The sequence below is a fragment of the Diprion similis genome, chromosome 14 (assembly GCF_021155765.1).
Source record: "Diprion similis isolate iyDipSimi1 chromosome 14, iyDipSimi1.1, whole genome shotgun sequence".
Lineage (NCBI taxonomy): Eukaryota > Metazoa > Arthropoda > Insecta > Hymenoptera > Diprionidae > Diprion > Diprion similis.
Genome location: NC_060118.1, coordinates 11130979 through 11150654, shown reverse-complemented (window position 1 = coordinate 11150654; position 19676 = coordinate 11130979). Strand labels below are relative to the sequence as shown.

At 37.4% G+C, this 19676-nt stretch overlaps 2 protein-coding genes across 2 annotated transcripts in view; one reads left to right on the top strand and one right to left on the bottom strand.

The window, feature by feature from the left end:
* The window catches only part of LOC124414746 (RNA-binding protein 25), a 65853-nt gene that overhangs the window by 26585 nt on the left and 19592 nt on the right, over positions 1-19676 (bottom strand). The gene's annotated exons all lie outside the window — the stretch shown is intronic.
* LOC124414756 (lachesin-like) overlaps positions 15857-19676 on the top strand; it is a 44626-nt gene continuing 40806 nt past the window's right edge. The window contains exon 1 of the mRNA XM_046895816.1: positions 15857-16013. The gene's annotated coding sequence lies outside the window, so the exon portion shown is untranslated. The remainder of the gene's footprint in view (positions 16014-19676) is intronic.

The window sequence follows — 19676 nt, the reverse complement described above, 5'->3', positions numbered from 1 at the left end:
GCGTGCCTTTTTGAGACTTCGGGACATCACCGGCTCCGCGCCTTTTTCTTCCCTTTACATACATATAATACACTCTCACAGCTCTGCATCCCCCTCACACACCAAAGGGATGGGTGATTCCCACCCCCACCCCCACCCCCACGCACACAGGTACCCTGACTGTTCATCCACCTTCGACCTCTCCCCGTGTATCGACGGGGTTATTTAACCACATCGCTTTACGGATGCGGGAAATTCTTGTCTTTTTCTACCCCCTCAAAGAAAATCTTGGGAAACCTTTGATTTTATAGTCGATTTTTGGAAATATTTAACGAAGGATCAATTTTTTTACTTTGCATCATAAGCGTCGGTGATGTGAGAAAAGTATTTTGGTTTCAGGCGAAAATCACTTTTTCGAATTTCGACGAATCTTTACGTTTTCCGAATCTCTGGAATACGGGAAATGGATTTTTCAGAAAAATGTCAGTCGTTCTGTCTTCTCGGACAAACTGCTGGATAAAAAAATTCGAGACTTACAGGATTTTACTATCAAGTATAAAAAATTGTCATGTAAGTACCGTTTAATTTGAACTTCCGGTTCTACCGGTAACGAATCGATTCTCAATGTTTTACCGACAAACCTATACTTTTTCTTCCTTATTACTTTTTCCAAATAATTAATTATATATATTAATTTTTAAGAGAAATTGTTTGTTTTTTTTTACAATTTTTCTTTAAAAACATTTTCATTTGGCTACAAAGTCCAATCAATTTTACATTTTTCATTCGGTCGTTTTCGCTATCATTGCGGAAATTTGTCGGACAGACCGACAGACTCTTTTCTTTTGACAGTGATGTAAATTGTTGTGAAAAAACTGTTTTTCATGTAAGAAAAAAAAAAAAAAACACGTAACGTCGAACGTAAATCTTTTCTCAGACTCTGTCTTTCAACCTGCAAGTAAACCCTGCAAGATATGCCACTTTGGAAAATAGGAAATTATATTTTTCTCATCACCACTCAAATTCGCATATTACTCCCGACATTTTTCGACTTCATCCGAATAAAGCTAGTAAGATATGAAAAAAATAAATAAATAAATAAAACAGAAAAACGTAATACCTATCAGTACACGAATTTTCTTATGTACAAGAAAAGAAGAAAATGATTTCAAAGAAGCTCGATGAAATTCTGTTGCGGGAAAAAGGGATTTCCAGGATAGGTGGGTACCTGAGGAGGAGGATAAGGGATGGGGGGGTGGATGGGATGATAAAACCGCGGATGCACTTCGCGTATCCCGATAACGAACACCCTGTACAGGTTCTACTATATATAGAAGGGGTTGTAGACGCGAAACTAGACGACGACGACGAGGAGGAGGAGGAGGAGAAGGAGGAGGAGGACACGTACCTCTACATCGTATACCTATACCTACACCTTCATAATATACTTGCATGTGTGGACACAACACATAAGCGTAATACACGCAGTTTATATACACCGTAAAATGTATACGAATTTGGGGGGTGCGAGCTCCCTTCCTTGCTGTGATCCACCCCCCCCCCCCCCCCCCGATCCCTCCTTTCTCTCTCTCTCTTTCTCTCTCCCTTTCCCTCTCTTTCCGCGAGAGGGGATCCCCCAAACCCATTCCCTTGCACCTTTTGGGGGATGTGACGACTAGATCCGCGAGAAGATACGACGAGCCGCGTTGCTTTTCCATCGAGACCCGGCTATCTGTGCCCCAGGCTGAGGCTTAGCCTCGGCCCGTTCCTTCTTCAATACATGCGTAATTCGTGTACGTGTAGATACGCATGAACATAGGAAAAGCGTAGACACATTCGTATAGTATACGTGGAGGAGGGCTCCTCAAACGCGCGGATAAAATTCTCTCACATTTGCAAGATTAGCTTAGAAAAACGCACAGAGATTTCTCTCTCTCTCTCTCTCTCTGTCTCTTGCTTTTAAACAAATGCCTGCTATTTCATTTTCAGGATTTTCTCATTGCGTCCGTTTTTTTCCGTTCTTATAAGTCAGTTGAAATCGTCACGAAACTGTTTTGCACAGTAGTCTGAGTTTTTGATTATTATCAGTGTGATTGGATGGAATTGAGTGAAATGAAATTTTGGTTAATGAAAATAACTAGCTTTTGGCTTTTTCATCATTTTTTTATTCGTAGAATTTATAAATGTGGAAAGTTCAGGCGTTGTAAATTGAAAACACAGAAAGTGAAAACGTGGAATAGCAAAATCGAGAATCTGTATACGATTTTATATTATCGTACGAAATTCAGACGATTCTAAAGTTTATTCGATATTCTGACTTTTCTAATTTTTTACTTTTCCATACTTCGACTTTCAACATGTTTTTAAGTTCCAGCAAATTGCATTTTGCGTTACTTAAAAATTCGAAATTATCCCTTTTCGATTTTTTGATCATTCTATTTTTTTACTATCCACTCCTACTTTCACTGCGCAGTGTTACAACAACACAAGTATTAATTTTGAAAATTTTACTTTTTTCTTTTCTTTCTAGAAAAAAGTATACACTGTCAAAGTTTTTACGGTAACAACAAAGAGGTGAGCGTGATAAAGTGCACGGATGTAAATACATATAATCGGTTATAGGTAACACGTATAATATATATATATATATATATATATATATATATATATATGTATAACTACGTACATAGAATCGCACAATCGGCAAGTAAGAATATATAATTTTCTCAAGCTGTCTGGATATTATTTAAATTGAAATTTCTTTTCTCATTATAACTCAACCAAGGAGAAAATCTACTCTTCTCTTCTGTCGTACTTTTATCATTCTCATTCTCCGTCCGTCTGCGAGTGTAAAAAGTAGAAGAAAGAAAGAAAGAAAGAAAGAAAGAAAGGAAGTGAAGAGTTGCAAAGAGAAGAAAAAAAATTTAATCTTTGACAGGGTGACAGGTAAGCTGTATTATAATACGCGAAATATAATCATGATCCTTTTATTATCCAACCCGCCTCCATACCATAGGAAGAGTATTATTAAACCTGTGGAATAAATAATTATTTAAGCGTACAAAAATTTTACATATATAATTTTTATGCTACCAGGGGTTAAAAAACGCTTTCAAATTCATAAAAAAGAATTTCCTGAAAATTTGAACTCTCTATGTCGAGTGTGTTTGTTGTTGTCATTTGTTTCTTTAATAGCTATAATAGACAGAATGATAATTTTATGTAAACTAATAATTTGAGCTATTTTTTCTAGAGCATTCAATTTTTGAAAAAAATACGTATTTTCCATTATTATTGGTATATTCATCGAGTTAAAAAATTTCAAAGAGCAAAACAAGTTTTTCTCACGCTGCTTGTCAAATTTGAAGGAATTTTTTTTTTTTTTTATCAATTTGAAAGCGATCAAACCGCTGCAGGAAGGATAATAATTAAAAAGCGACTCCGTCAACGAAATACACTATATATTACGTATAATGTATGTACAAACTACTTCAAACAGTGTTGCAACAATTATTATTCACGAGACTTGTTTTTCTCTGTTTTTTTTTTGCCCTTCATTTTCATCTCCCTTTTCCGTATTTCGAGCTTAATTATCACCTCATTCTACTCTCCCCATCTGCATCGGAGGCAAAAGAAGAGAAATTTCCGTGACACAGGTACCCTCTTGCCTACCTTGTATTATATCTATATACACTCTCGACGACTACGACGAGTTTGGAATAAAATTATCCACATTTCTAATTAGTTTCTCTCGCGTATTTACCGCAGCGACGTTGTGCAGTACAGGAATAAGTCGCATCAACCGGCAAAACTCTAAGTAGGTATGTAGGTAGATAGATAGGTAGATACCATTCAAACTTTTATTTATTTATTCATTTATTTATTTATTTATTTATTTACTTACATTTTCACCCCACTCCGTAAAATTTTTACCCGCGGCTTTTCGTCTCGCTCCACGATTATAGTTATCTAAATATTTTGTTTGATTTTTAATTCATGTCGTGGTGTATTGTTATCGATTCTTTCTTACTAAATTGAGGAAAAAAAATTTATGAAATTTTAATATGAATATTAAAAGGTCGCTCGAAAATATCTAAAGAAATGCACCAAAAAAATTGAAAAAAAATTATGAGCGATCTTTCAAAATTCAAATTTTGAACTGAAACTTTCGGAAACTTATTTTTTTTTTTGTCTATAAAATTATACCGTAACGAGAAAAAAAAATTAAAAAAAAAAAAAAAACAATCGACTTTTGACGATTTCTTACGTTTTAAAAAATCTGGAGCGACCTCTTAAAATTTTTTTTTTTGAACCGTCCTTTGGAGTGGGCTCTTGAAGCATCAAAAACTAACATTTTGTCACACGAGACTAAAAAACAAAAAAATACACGGTTTTTTTGCGCCACCCTAATATACATATATATATATATTGAGAATAATAATTTAAAACAATAAATAGATATTATAGAAAAGATAGAATTTCCGATCGAACTGCAGTGGCTTGGGGTTGACTTTGTATTTTTTTTTTCTTTTATTTCTTATCGTTTTGGTTTTCGTCTTGTCCTCGTCGTTTCGTAGCAGAGAAGGAGGGGAAGGAGGAAGAGGAGGAGGAGGAGGTTTTAACGTAAACTGGTTCGTTCGCTCAGGTGAAACGTACGTCAAGTTTATTTTCTCGAAATATGCGTCGTGCGAGTAGAGCGAAAACGACAGGGATTCACCTCTCCCTGACAACTTTACTAATTGGAACTACGCGCCCCGAGTTGTGTTGTACGTACCTTTCTACCTACTCTCTCGTTGCGTTGTAGGTATACGAAGTTGGATATAACTTTTCAACCAGCAACAATAATTAAATCGAGAATTGAGAAGGACCGAGTGTGAGGGAAAAAAAAATTCACCTTCGTTGCGTCTTTTTTCTTTATCTTATTTGCTTTGCTTGCTTGTTTTTTTTTTTTTTTTTTTTTTTTTTACTTTCGTTTTTGTATTTTAAAATTCAAAATTTAAAACGAAACTAACACAGAACCTCGCGTTAATCCTCGACTTGAATTCAATGCTGCGAAATTATTTTTCATAAAATTTTTTATTATATTGTTAAGTACTCGTGGAGGTGCTAGTTTAAAACAGATTTATCTGACACAACTAGCCTGAAAAAAACTTTTCTTTATAACCCTGTGATTGGTGGATTTTATTTACCCCTGAGATTTGTTATATTATGTAAAAAATTCATTCAATCCACTATGAGTGATGAGATTGGAATGAATTTTTTTATTTTTTTTTTTTTGAATATCAAAAATTATTTTCAAAAATGAATAAACTCGAAAAACTGGATTCTCGAAATGCGTTTAGTGTAATAATTACGATTCTGGCGAGGGAACGATATCGGGCCTCGTTTCTTAGCACCGGTCCCGAGTCACTCTTTCTTTCTTTCTTTCTTCGTTCCCCTAAATCAGGGAGGCGCCGGGAGCCGGAAAAGATAAGGGAGCGAGGCAGGGAGCAAAGAAATCCTGACCATACAGGGTGAGGCCTGCGAAATTCGAATCGAGGGATGAAGTAATCTCCCTTACACGAAACCGCGTTACATAAGCTCTTCTGCTCGTTTCGGATTTTCTTTTTGTTTGTTCGTTAGTTTCTTTTTTTTTTTTTGGTTCCTACTACTTAATTCATTATTATAATTATTTGTTTTCATAGTTGAAAAAAAAAATCACGAAAAATCGTGGAAACTGATTTTGCGCAATCGATTCGGATATTCATAACCATAGTTAGGAAATATTCAGATTTTGATAATAAGCCAAGGGCTGTGTAAACACCCCGTGAAACGAGTGGCGTTCTAAAAAGTCAAGGGATTCGTTCAGTTCACGAAATTGTCCGCGGGATTCCGAATGGCTAGCAGAAAAAAAAAAATTTCCACCTCAATCTGTGAGGATCGTCGCCTTCGTCGTCGTCGTCGTTGTATGTACGTTAGAGCTGCGTTTTTCCCTACCTTCGAGGTAAAAAGTCGGGAGGAGAACGGATATTTTTTTTTCTGTCTCTCTCTCTCTATTTTTTTCCGTCAGACAAACAGTTGCGTTTATTTTATTCTTCTTCTTGTTTTTTTTTTCTCTTTTTTTCTTGCTTGGATTTTCTTTTTTTGAAAACAATTTTCTGGGGATAAATTGTTTCGAATTTACTTCAAAATAGCGAGGGGTTGGAAAAAATTTTTGTTTTTCTCTTTTCTATTTGTTAGTGTAATCGGAATTTATCAAAGTCACTCGAGGCAATTGGAAAATATTATCGGAAAAACTAGAAAATTATACAACTATTGACAAGACTTTCAGTTGATTTGAACAGTTTTTTATTCCGTGTTTTTCTTGTGTCGAATTCAAATTCTCATCAAGTGAGTTTAGATTGAAATTTGGAATCGTTTATAAGTAAAAATATTCACGTATCGATTTACGATCGAAGCGTAAAAGAGATTCTATAAATTAAAAAAACGCTTCGATATATAACTTTTTGGATCCTACGATCATTTCAGTTTGCATTAGTTTATTGTAAAGCCCCTCCCCCCTAAAAAAAAAAAACAAATGAGTCAAGCTAAAGTTTCTTTGACATATTCCATCCAATGATTTAACATACTGCGAAAGTCGTTTCAGAATCGCTTTGTCGCAGAGATGATCCTGTAAAAGCCTGATCATTGACGGTATAATTTTCGTAGATTCCATTACCGAGATTGAAAAACCACGGCATAAAAAATATCGTCTAAAAAGTAACAGAATCTTTATTAGATGATTAACGATTAATTGTAAGATAAAATTGAGTCCGGAGCTTTATAAGATCAAAAGTGTGGGACAAGAATATCAAAAATTGAGAGAAAGAAAAAAAAAAAATAGATGATAGCATTGAATTTATTCAGAGTGTGGATTGTAGGGTTTCGGAAGCCAAAGTAAAAACCCATCAGTTTAAAGAATGAGAATATAGCAAGCAATTGCAAGGATTCTGTATTTTGGTTTTCAATACTTTATATCGTTCTACATTTCGATTTCTCCATACTTCACACTTAGTAAATTTGGAAAGTCTACGAAACAGAAAAATTCAGTGTAGCGATGCTACTAAATTTTAAACCTCGTACAATTTAACCCCAACCCCGTTTTTTAAGATTCTTAATTTTGGTTTATCATTTTTTGACCCCATAAAATTTCGACTTTTCCGTACTTTGACTTTCTACATATAATACAAAAATTCTACGAAACGCGTTTCATTATAATATTTAATAATTTTAGTCCCACATTTCAACCCCCACCCTAGTTTCAAAATTCTACATTTTGTCTCTGAACATATTCTCCCCTTCGTTACATTCGGAAATTCTGCAAAACGGATCATGCCAAGTTTGAAAATCAGACATCGCGTCCTTCCACATCCAACCCTTAAACACATCAACCCCCTTCTGCCCACCTCCGATCAACGAGCATCAAACAAATCGGCGATCGAATATCCGGTGATCGTTACTTTTCCGCCGCCGTGTACAAGCCGTGAAAAGGACAGGAAGATGACCAAATACCGTATAAAAGACAAGACCGTTCTGCGGGGGTTCGGGTTTCGGGGTCGTTGGGCGACCGCGTCTTGCAAGAAGTTGGAAGATAGTTGGCGGGGCGGCCAATGTCCGCGAGGGGCAAATGTAGCGCGATGAAATCGCTGACTTATGGGTTTTCTGGTGGTAGGGGATGGTAGCCGTCCTCACCTACCTTTTTCATAAACCGCACTGTGTGTGGGTATAATAAGTAACCACCCCCAACTAGGCGGCTCAAGCTGCGCTGACTCTTTTACATTGTCCCCGGAGATTTCAGCGATTAATTTTTACCCATTGTGACTCGAACTCTCCCACCCCCACCCCCACCCCAAAAAACCCCCGGCGCATTGTCATCGGCAAACAAATCTCAATAGCAGTATTATAGCTTCGCATCCCCCGGTCTGCCTAATGGAAACCACCACCCGGACCCCTGGTGTCATATCGGTGACGGAAAACAACCCGCGATTCCCGAGTTCTGCACACACAGTCTTTGCGGATTCTTCACCGCTCGTTTTAGCACGCGATCGTTTTTGCAAATAGACTGGAGAGTGAGGGGGAGCATGAAAATTGCTCGAGGGGACGTCTGCTTTTCAGCTTTATATGCCTTATACTGTGTTTTTTCAACCTCTTTCCATCGTTCGGTGAAAAAAAAAAAAAAAACAATTTTTTTTTAGTCGGTTATTTGGCAGACTTTGATAGGCCAGACTTGCGAATTTACTGCTGAAATATATTTCTCAAAATCTGAATTATTAAATACAGTCTGTTCTTTTCTTTTTTTGGGGGGGTGGAGGGGAGGGGTTGTAATTCATTTTCTGATTCAAATAACCCTGAAACTGTTGAATCTATAATTTCAAAACCTCTTTCGTGTTACGCGAAGAAAAACTTCATCGATTTAGAGGAAAATTCTTAAAAACCCTTGTAAAATTGATCTTCTCATTTTCAGGGATATTAATAATAACTTAAATCGTTTTCTTTTTTCGAGAGAAAAGTGGAGATACGGTGAGTTCAAGATTAGAAAAAATATCAAATTTTATGTCGAATCTATCAAAAATATTATACACGATGATATAAAAAAACTAGATGTTAAAAATTATCACATTTATTTAACATTTTTTTTTTTGTACTTTTGAAAGACTTTTTATCATCTTCATTAGATGTTTAAATTTTGACCAATACTAAAAAAAAAGAAAAAATTTTGTCAACATGATAATGAAAATCGTAACGAGCTTGATTTTATAAAGAATAAACATGTTGATGTATTAATTTTTTTATTCAAGTTAATCGTGTTCGTAACTGTTGCCACAGTTTTTCATTGAAAAGCCTGAACACTAATATACAATCCGATAAATTTTTGTTGCTCCAAATTTTTTGTAACTTAAACAAAGAACTCTTCAAGAGTTTTTCAATTTGTTATACGATTTTTCCAAAGTCCTGTATCAATATTACTTCGATAGACCGATTTTTCTTGGCTGTACAAAAACATCGGAAATTTAACGACGAATTAAAAGATATCAAAATATAATAACAATTAATTTTAGCTTCCTCTTTTCGCAAAAAAATCACAATTTTCTCAAACATTTCTACTTATCACATCGAGTTTAAACCCCTCGACGATTTTTTGTGACTTTTTTTAAAAATAATTAATAAAAAAAAAAAATTTCTCATCAATTTCTGAAATTTCTCTCAACACAATATTAATCGTCCATCAAAGATTTCCCAACATTTTTCAATTTCCTCCTCCTCACTTTTGTTTATCCCTCAAAATTTCTTCTACCTATACCTACACAGATAACTCAATTCTCTCAATTCTCAGTATTTACGTAATTAAAGACGGTATGGATACGGCGTTCTGTAATATATATCCATACACATGTACATCCATTTATATATACATATATATCTATATCTATATATATATATATATACATACACATCTTGGAACTACGGGAGAGGACGGCCCAGGGCGAAGTTCGTTGGGAGCAATGTTTAATATCTAGCGATACCGAATGCGCGCCTTCGGATATTAATATCTATAAAACAGCAACAACATACCGTGGCTGGATGGCGGATGATCCCGTAGGGCGCGAAGGGAGAGGGTGTAACCTTATACACCCCGAGGGTGCAATACTTCGCCTCGGTTCCCGTTGTCTCCCGAAGATCGCTATTCGCGACGGATTTCTCGCGCGAGGTAAGACGTCCAGAATTTTTCCCCTTCCTTATTTTTCTTTTTTCTCCCCTTCACCCCCCTCATTTTCAGACCGCATTGTTCGGACGATCCTCCTTCATCGTCTTCCTCTTCTTCTGAGAACGCGTCGACCGAATCGAGACGAGGCGACATGTTTTTAGTTTTTCGTTTTTTTTTTACCTCTTTCTTTTTCATTCGATATTTTTTAGGAACACGCTCAATCGACGTTATGGTAAGTAAATATTATAGTTACCGCGAGATTCTATGCTTTTCAATAAACAGTCTGTAAGAAGAGATTTTCGTAGAAATTATCGGAGAACGTGATTGAACCACATCTCAGACGGTTTTCTTGGAAGGAAATAAACCACTTTTGCTTTGCTTGGATTACCGTATTGTCTGAATTTTTGCGGAGTAATGAAGATTTGTGAATTGATGAAAAAAATTCGACATGTCTGATATTTTACGTCACTTACCGAATGCTTATTAATTGTACGATGCTTTTAGTGAATAGAATGAAAGAACGTCGTAGTTGTTTTTTTAAAACTTTTACAAAATGATTTGAAACGAAGCGTACATATCAAAGTTTTCATTTTTGACGAGATATTTGTAGTTTGCAAATTTAATATTAATCTGATGAATCCTTAATATAGGAATACCTGGTAATAAAATTAATCAACCATATCGATTCTTGCAAATCAGCCTCTTCAAATTAAGGGTAGAAATTCTCTAACATCTCGAACGTTTGAGAGTAAAAAAAAAAATAAAAAAATTTATTACCTTCTTGTTGAATATTCTAAGTATATTAGAATTTCTAAGTTCTTCGAACAATACACACAACGCCGAAATAATTTATGAGCGATTTCACATCCTGAACATGAATTTTCATCACCAGAGTTTTTCGACTTTTCATGTATTAAATCTACGTATTAAAATTTTTTTTTTCCGTTCATTGTACGCACAGTAAGTTATATTTCCATCGTTTTTTGAAAAATTTCTTATTAAGAAAAACTTCGATTCGATCGTGAAAAGTATCTCTTTTACATTTCGCATTTCTTCTTTACTCGCTTTTCAAGACTACAGAGTCAAGCTACGAATTATATATATATCTATATATCTATATATGTATATAAATACACTTTTGAAAAGTTAATTTATTTCCGGGAGTGGAAAAATTGTTATCTCTCTCTCTCAATCTCTTCATCTCCGAACGTTGTTTCTAATTTTTAATTTCGTTTCTTTTTTTCATCCATCGGTTCAAAGATCCATCCCTGATGAATCTTGGAAACGAAAAAGTTTTCAAAAAGAGAAAAAGAAAAACTTTGATTTGATGTCGCGAAATTCTGGTGAAGACTGCATCTCATACCTGATTTTTATTACACGCAGAAAACAGAATTCTTTTTCGAATGAATAATTTAAAAAAAAAATGTAGGATTCAGTTTATATATATTGTGAAAGAAAAAAAAAAAAAATTTCTTTTTCTAGTAAACGCGACAACCGCAGCGAGTAGTAATAACCGAAGTGACGGTAGTAAATTATAAATACGACGTGAGCTTTCATCACATACCGAACAAGTTTTCATTTCAAATTCTGAAACGAGCTTTTAGACTCGGCGGAATTCCCACTCCAATTCTAATTCTAATTATAATTTGAATAATCCTTACTTCACCAGGGGCAAAACTCTTCCCGACGAATTCTCAAGACCTTCAACCCCTGCAAGACCTACAACAAGAACGCCGTTCCTGCAGCTGCTGTTAAAAAGGTCGATCATTGCGATTCTACGACATAAACGGAAATTTCAAGAACGTGTAAAATACAAACGAATCACGTGGCGCCGACCTGTAACACGTGTTCGACCGTCAATTGTGGGGCGAAAATGTTTAAGGGTTAGTGCCTACCCCATACGCCGCGCCGCTGCTGCTTTTTCATTCCCTTCCCTTTTCGTGCCTAAGATTTTTTTGAAAAAAAAATTCTTTTAAGTCGTAAAGTGAGTGAACAAGTTTTACAATTCGATAGATTTTCGATCTTCAATGATTCTCTATTTTCAATTTTCTTTATCCCTCTCTAAGTAGGAGAGGGTGGGGCAAAGTGGGCCCCCTAAATTTTTTTTTTTTGTTAATTAACAAGGGATGAAATGAACAAGAAGAACTTTTTTCAAATATGAATTATTCGAAAATCATTTACTCGAGTAATTGCACAGCTCATAAATCGAAAGGTTTCAACTTATGTTTTACTCTCGACTCGTCAAAGTGAAATAATGGAAAGTATACATTTCATTCTGATTTCCGGCAATATTTTTTTAAGGCTCCCACTTTGCCTCACCATCCCCTACATCAAAAATAAAAACCACCCTTCTCCGTATATTTTTTAAGATCTCCGGAACTGCTAAACCGATCGCAGCTGAATTTCGATTACGATTTCAAGTAAAAAAAAGTGAAAAAACTAGAACTAGTGATTGATACCAAAATTTGACTTCCAAAAAATTTTCAAATTCTGTCCAACAAGTTTTCGTTTTTTCAAAAAAATTCGATATCGTGGCCCTTCAATTTTTCGAACCTTCTATATTTCCACCCCCACCCTTCCAACTGCAAACTCTATAAAATAATCTTTCAGTAATCAGTATAATTAAAATATCAAAAAAAAAAAACGGAGTAAAAAAACCACTAACAACAACAACAACAACAGTGTTTTTAATAAACAGCAAAGGTTTCAAAGGCCAAAAATTCGAGCCTGAGAAAACTGTGAGAAGGGGTCGCATTTTCTCGCGGATTGATGGACCAGCGAAGTGGCACGGCGTTACCCTTCGGCAGTCGTCTAGTCATTCACTCGTCGCACCCCGACCACCCCCACCACCCCCACCCCCTCGAGCCCTTCTTCTTCTCTTTTCACCGCCCGTCGTCGTAGCCGCCGAACGTCATTGAAGTTTGTATCTGGGCGCACATGACGCACATGGCGCCGTCGTCGTCGTGTATCCAGGGTTGAGTAAGTGACGGGAGGGCTGTCGCCGTGTGTGCCAGCTGTTCGACTACTAGCCGAGGAGTAGCCGGGCCCCTCAGCCACCCCCAACTCACCCCCAGCTCACCCCCACCCCATCGCCGCCAACCTGAGCCTTAACAATCTTGTATGACGCGGCGGGGGTTGGGGGTGGACCTTTGCTCGTGAGTCGCAGCTGTGTTCCCGCTCGGCATATCATCGAAATATTATTTCCCCGAATTTTAAGTTTGACGGTTCTCATCTCGTGCTTTTAAACCACCCTCTTCACCACCCCCTTCACAGGATTCTTCTTTTCGCAGTCCATCCCTGAGGGGCTAATTTATTTTCAAGTTCCTGATTTTCAACGCGGGTTGTTTAGAATCTTCAATCTCTTGTCCTCAACTGGACGGTTTCAGGGATCGTGAATATTTATTTTTTTCAGACTCATTTTTGACAAATTAAATTCAATTCAACGATGGTCATCGGAGTTTCGACGAATCGAAACTTCAACTTCCTCCAGGGGATGCAATTCGTCGAGATTGCCTAGAATGATGATTTGAATTTTTTTTCGAACATTTATACTTTTAAAATAAAAAAAAAAAAAATAACAAAACAGTTTAGTTCCATAAATAACTTCGATCGCATTGCGAACTATCTTAAAGCTGAAATAAAATTCTGAAAAAATTGGAGGCGATGGTTTTTCAATAATTTTTGAGGGCAGAAAAAATTTGTCAACACCCTAAACAACGACCACCCTAGTACACATGTTTTAATTTAAACCGATTTTTCGGAATGGATGACGGATAGCGAGATCCCCCCTCTCCGTTCTTAATTTTTTCCTTTTTTCTTCTCACAGGAAAAAAAGCTTGCAAGCTTCACCCGGTCCTCCATGTCTATACGATATATCCACGGTCACTTTCCATCCCTCGAGAACCCGTAACCATAGCACTATATTAAATATTTCCTAGGAACAACGGCCGGGATGTTGAGAATCGCGAAGGGTTGATGGGACCACCCCGATTTCCTGGTTCCACCTACATCTACACGAGAGACATACGTAGAACAGACAACCTTCGCCGGCTACCTGCAGGATGTCGTCCTATTGTTCGACGTCTAGAAGGCCTCAGGTTGACAACCTCGAATTCGTCTTTTATTTTCCACGATTATTTTGTTATAGCAAGGGTAGTTTATTTTCACGTTTATACGGGGTACCGACAACTCGTTTTCATTGATATTGGACCCGGTTTTACCTACCCCGTTTCCTTTTCTTTCTCTTTCGAAAGAGGAGGGGGTGTCAAAGTGTGAAGTCTGGTGTGGATTTTTGCCGGAGATTTTTTTGACTAGAGAAACAACCTTTCGTTCACTTTCGATAAGGTAAAACAATTAAAATTCAACGTGAATCGTCCGGTGACTTTCTCCGTTAATCGTGAGGTGAAATTTGGTGTCAGCGGTGGGATAGGAAAATTAATTTCAATCATAACCGTGACGAATGGAAAAAATTTTTCAACGAATCAGCCGAATTCTCAAGCTTGAAGAATAGAATTCAATTCAATTCAATCCAATTCCATTCAATTCGATTCAATACAGCTTTAATAACAAATTCACCCCAAGTTCTCGGCAATAACTGCATAAAGCGTTTCGTATCGCAATGCAGTCCGGATGTATCAAGACGAGCAGAATGGTGGTTCAGAGTCTGGATAGTTTTATCTGTATCTATATACCTTCGAAGGCCTAAGAAAGCGACGCGTGAAGCTTGCGGAGAAACAATGCCAACCAGTTTCAAGACATTACCATTTTCGTTTCGATTTCCGTTACCGTTACCGTATGGCAGGGAGTCCAGGGCCGGCAGTCAGAGCTTCGCCCCCTATTCCCACAAGCTTTTCTGCACTATCCCTTAGACTAGACTGCAGAAGTGGATTTCCGCGCTCAGTTAGGACCGGAATGACTGTTCTTCTCTTTATTCCCCACTTATTCTTATTCTCCTCACTGCCGTAGTCGTTTAGGCCGGGATAAGTTGACAGGATTGAGAATAAAAGTATAATACCGCGTCTCTGATGGTGTATAAAAAATTTTCTATTCCTTTATTTTCTTTATCAATGTCGCTGTAAAATGGTTTTCAAACTATCTCAAGATATCCTTATTGATTGGAATTTAATCGTTGAGAAAAATTTAGCAGGATTTTTAACTTTTTAAGTTGAATAAGATCTTCTTTTCACATTTGTCATTTAATAAGATCGAAGATCTAAGACCCAAAATTGATAGATTATTTCGTATTTCTTTTTAAACGGGGCTTCAGAAACCAAAATTTTGTAAGAACCAGGACGTAGTCTTAATGGCGGAAAAGTTTTTTGATTCTTCTTTCGCTAGTTACATCAAATAACTACTCGGTAAATAAAACAATGATAATAATTGACACTCTGATCGTAAAAATTAATACAATATTGCGTCGTTTGTGCGTGAGTAAAAAAAGAAAAAAACGGATCGCGATGAAAAATAGTCGAGTCAGTCGATTAATAGACTTCGAAAAATAATCGATTAACAGGTAAAAAAAAATCGATTTAATCGAAAATCGATCATCATTCTTAAAACGTGGAACCTTCACTCGCCGTGTATCTACACGTAACTGATATACCTAATATCACGTACGAATAGTGCAAGCACCCTGAAGTCTGATATTAAATTTTTGACTCGTCGGTGCCGAAACGCAAGTCGTCAGTTTTTGATCTACGAAGCTGTACGCTGGTGTCCATTAAACTTCCGGCTGTGCAGTTTCTTGCGATCGTAAGACAGCGGCTGTCGGTGCACTTCCATGGGAAGTTATCAACTCCACATCAGTCGAAGATCGCCCCTCTACTCTACTCGTCGTCATTTCACCCCCTCACCCTGAATAAGCCAGGAAGAATCCCCGCGGGTGCGATCGGGAAAAATCTGTCTCGGAGAAGGGTGCGGAGGGTGTGGAGGAGGAGGATGAGGATGAGGAGGAGGAGGGGTTGTGGTTGAAATTAGCCGACACGTCTTTTCCCCGAAAACGCACAGTGCCGCGATTAAATCAGGTCGGTGCAGGGTGCGCTGGAGATTCGGAGTCTGCGCCACCGCCGGGGTGTAAAGGAAGAGAGGAAGAGAGGAGAGGAGAGGAGGAGGCACCCTCGGCGATGCTGAGGCTCCGACAGTCGAACGGCAAACCTCAATGCAAACGCACCGCTCAAACTCGAAGGGTGTGATTAGAGTCACGTGCGCACCCTAAACCGGCAACTTTAAGCAATTTCGAAGCCCCAACGAGAGGCAGGTTTAACACCCGCAGACCGCTGAAATGATTATCGAGATCGTAATCCCACGACATGTAAGTTCCCTCGACGATCAAGATCGCTTCGTTCATTAATTTCGGGTTTCGTTGATTGTATTCTTGGTCGAATTTTCTTCCATTAGTGATCAGATTTCAGCTAAAGTGCGTAAAAAGCGTAAAGTGACGAGTGTTAATTTCTCCCACGAATGTCCACGTATGAAAAAAAAAAACAAAGAATCAGTGCAAAAGCGAAAGCTTCAATTAAATAGGGGAAAAGTGATTTCACGTTTTTCGTTTTACAGTTTGTTCTAAAAAACCACAGACAAACCAGAAATTTTCTTTTTACATTCTTTTCACCTTTCGCACCTATCTTCTGCTTCTTCTTTTTTTTTCTTCTTGAAAATCATTCGTCGCGCATATTTCCCCGCCAATTTCACGCTATTAAAATATTCCTTAGGTTCGCAGTGCAGAGGGTGGCATGTATCTCAGACGTATAAATCACGCATCCGATCCTCTTTCTCTCGTCCTCGTCCCTAAAACCTAGCCTTCCTTCCATTCCTTTTCACCCAAATTTTCACCCGTCGTACCTACCTCGTCACGTGAAATTTCCTGCTTGATCCCAGTTTATCGGGGTTTAATAACATTAATAACACCCGAATAATTCAGAGTTTCTAATTAGATTGTAGAAAAGCGATCGGAAGAAGAAAAAAATAAATAAATAAATAAATGAGATCAGTCATATCAGATCGCAAAATAAGGAACTAACTGCATGTATATGCGAAAGCACCTCGTACGATCCTGTCCAGCTAATTAACCGTGCGGTAGATACACAGAACTTTACCTCGTACTTCATAATTACGAAAAGAATGAAAAATAATGGTCAGAATAGACTTTTCCCGCGAGGTTATATATATAAATTTTTTTCTCTCTATCTTTCTCTCTCTCTCTCTCGGTCTGTTCCGCAACCGGCCGAGATACAAACCGAGAGAAAGAGAGAAAAAGAGAGAGAGGGATGGAGGGAAAGAAGAGTAAGGGAGATACTTTGAGAAAAGTTTTCTCTCTACCACTAAACTTTTTCAACAACATACGAAACGAAACGCGCAGCTAAGCATATGTGTGTGTATGTGTGTGTGCATCCGAATTCCTGTATGTTTCTACACACACGCATGCATACATATATGTATATAGTACATAAAGGCGCGGTGAAACCAACGGAAATTTCTCGTATCGTCGTCGTTGCGACCGATTTGCAAACTCGTTTTCTAAGAGACGAATGGATAACAGTTGCCCGGATAAAACGACGTCTGGAGTAACGGAGCGGGCGAAAGATTCCGTTTCTTTTCTCTCCTCGACTCGCACGTATCTCTGCTGCTGTATACACTCTGTCTATGTATGTGTGTGTGTGTGTATATATATATATATGTATGCATGTAATATAAGGGAGACAGACGTTCCGAAGACGATATCGTTTCTTCAAATTCCTTTCTTCTCTTCTTCTCTTTATTCACCCCAATTTTACTCTCCTCATTGGTTCGAATATTTCAGGTAAACCCGCTCGCTTTTCATATTTTTTGTCGGTAATTTTTTCTCCTTTTTTTTCTTTCTTTCACTCGTCATTATTCTTGTTTTCTAATCGTTTTCACCTCGCTTATCGAGACCTAATTACGATAAAAAGCAAAAGGATGAGAAACCGAAAAAAAAAAGAAGAATAAAAAAAATAAACGAAAAACCACTGACTTTTATTTTTGCATCGTTTTCAATCGCGGAATTTTCTTCGAAAGAGAAAAAGAGATTAGATTACATTAGATTAAATTAGATTAGAAAGAGAGAGAGAGAGAGAGAACCGGATAAAATTGAGAGAAATGAGGAATAAAAACAACAGAATTAAGGGGGAAAAAAAAACTCGATTAGTCGGTACGAGATTATTTTTATTTAAAAATTTATTTATTTATTTATTTTCTTTTCGAAGCCCGGAAAAAACAGTCTGAAATTCGCGGTTCTTCTCAAAAAAAAAAATAAAAATAAACTTGCTAATTAGTTTCAGCGTAACATCGTTATTATTATAGAAAACTCTGTCTTGCAGAAGCCTTAACGTCATAATATTTACCCTCGAAGCGAGAAGTAAGCGATCCCCTCACCACCTTATCTCTCCGTTTATCCGGATAAATATCTGCACGCAACGTTATATATATATATACATATACATATATCTATATATTATATAATATTCTCGTGCAGAATTCACCCCTGGAATTTCCTTTGAAATTTATGGAATTGAAATTCTCTGTCCTCTCTGCTGATTTGAATAAACAAAAGGAGAGAGAAAAAAAACAACAACAACAACAACAAAAAAAAAGAACGAAAACCAGAGAACGAGAAAGATCCGAAGTAAAAGAGAGAGAAAAATAAATAAATAAATGTCGGTTAGATGAAAAATATTTTTCCTCATATTTTATAGGTGGATAATTGAAGTTGATCCGATCGTCGATTTTTTTTTTTTTTTTTTTCTATTCGTTTATTTTTATTTTTTTTTTATTATACAACAAAAACGCGTTTTTGGAGAAAAAAAAACGAGCTTAAACGTTCCGAGATTGAAAGGTTTTTTTTGTTGTTTTTTTTTTTTTTTTTTTTTGTAGGGAAATCTAACTAAGGGTTGATCTATTTGAAGAAAAGAAAAAAAAAAAAGAAAAAAAAAAAACGGTACAGAAAAATAAAAAAATAAAACGCTCGTCAGAGAAACAGGTTTTTTCTTTTCACCAAAGATCGTTTTCGCGATCGAGTCTTTTTCCCATTCTCCCCCCTCTCGAACGGATTGTCACTCCTTCCCCTCCTCTGCCGCCCTTCTTATTTCCGTTGTTTTTGCATTGAAACAGTGACGAATCGAGAGAAGGGCTGAGACGGCAGGGAGATAATCCTTTAAGAAATTACAACGTCGGGTTACCGAATGTTGGGGCAGCTGCTTCCCCGATCGACACGACGAACCGCGCAGTAAATTTTGATTCGTTAATAAATTCCCACTTTGATCGTCATCGTATCAGAGGGTGAAGGGAGGGGGTTGAGAGTCGGGGGTTAAAAACGCGCGTCAAATTTCTAGTGTATAAGAATAAAAACGCGAGTGAATGAATGAAGCAAAAAAAAAAAAAAAAAAAAAAAAAAGAAAAAGGGAGGAGATAATGCAGAACGAACGACTCAGGGTGGAAAATCGAGGAGTCGCGGCTGCGTGCAGACGGCGAAAGGGGGTGTGGCAAAATAGGGGTGCGGACGTCCCCGAAGTTATCCGGGATCTGACGCAGTTACTGAAAGTTAGACGTTAGAATGCAGAATCCGAGACAGACGACCGGCTAAGACAGCCGGTAAGCTGTGGCTGTCTGCAAAGTATGCGAGGAGGGAGGCAGGCAGGCAGGCAGGCAGGCAGGCGGGCGAAACAACCCCTAAAGGAGAGAAACCGAGGGATGAAAATTGCGGGACGTTCTTCATCGCCGGTTCGAATTCGTCAGATATCGGTTTTCACCCCTCCTCACCCTGATTTTCGATAACTTGTAAGTAGGCGTGCAAGCGGAGGGAGGAAGAAGAATAATAAGAAAAAGAGGAAAAGGAAATGGAGGGGGTGAGGGAAAGGGGCAGCAGCATCTGCTTTCAATCAGACAAACATATTAAATTAATTAATCAACGTCTCGTGGCGTCGCTTACACAGCCAATCTTGTGCATAATCGAGGAATA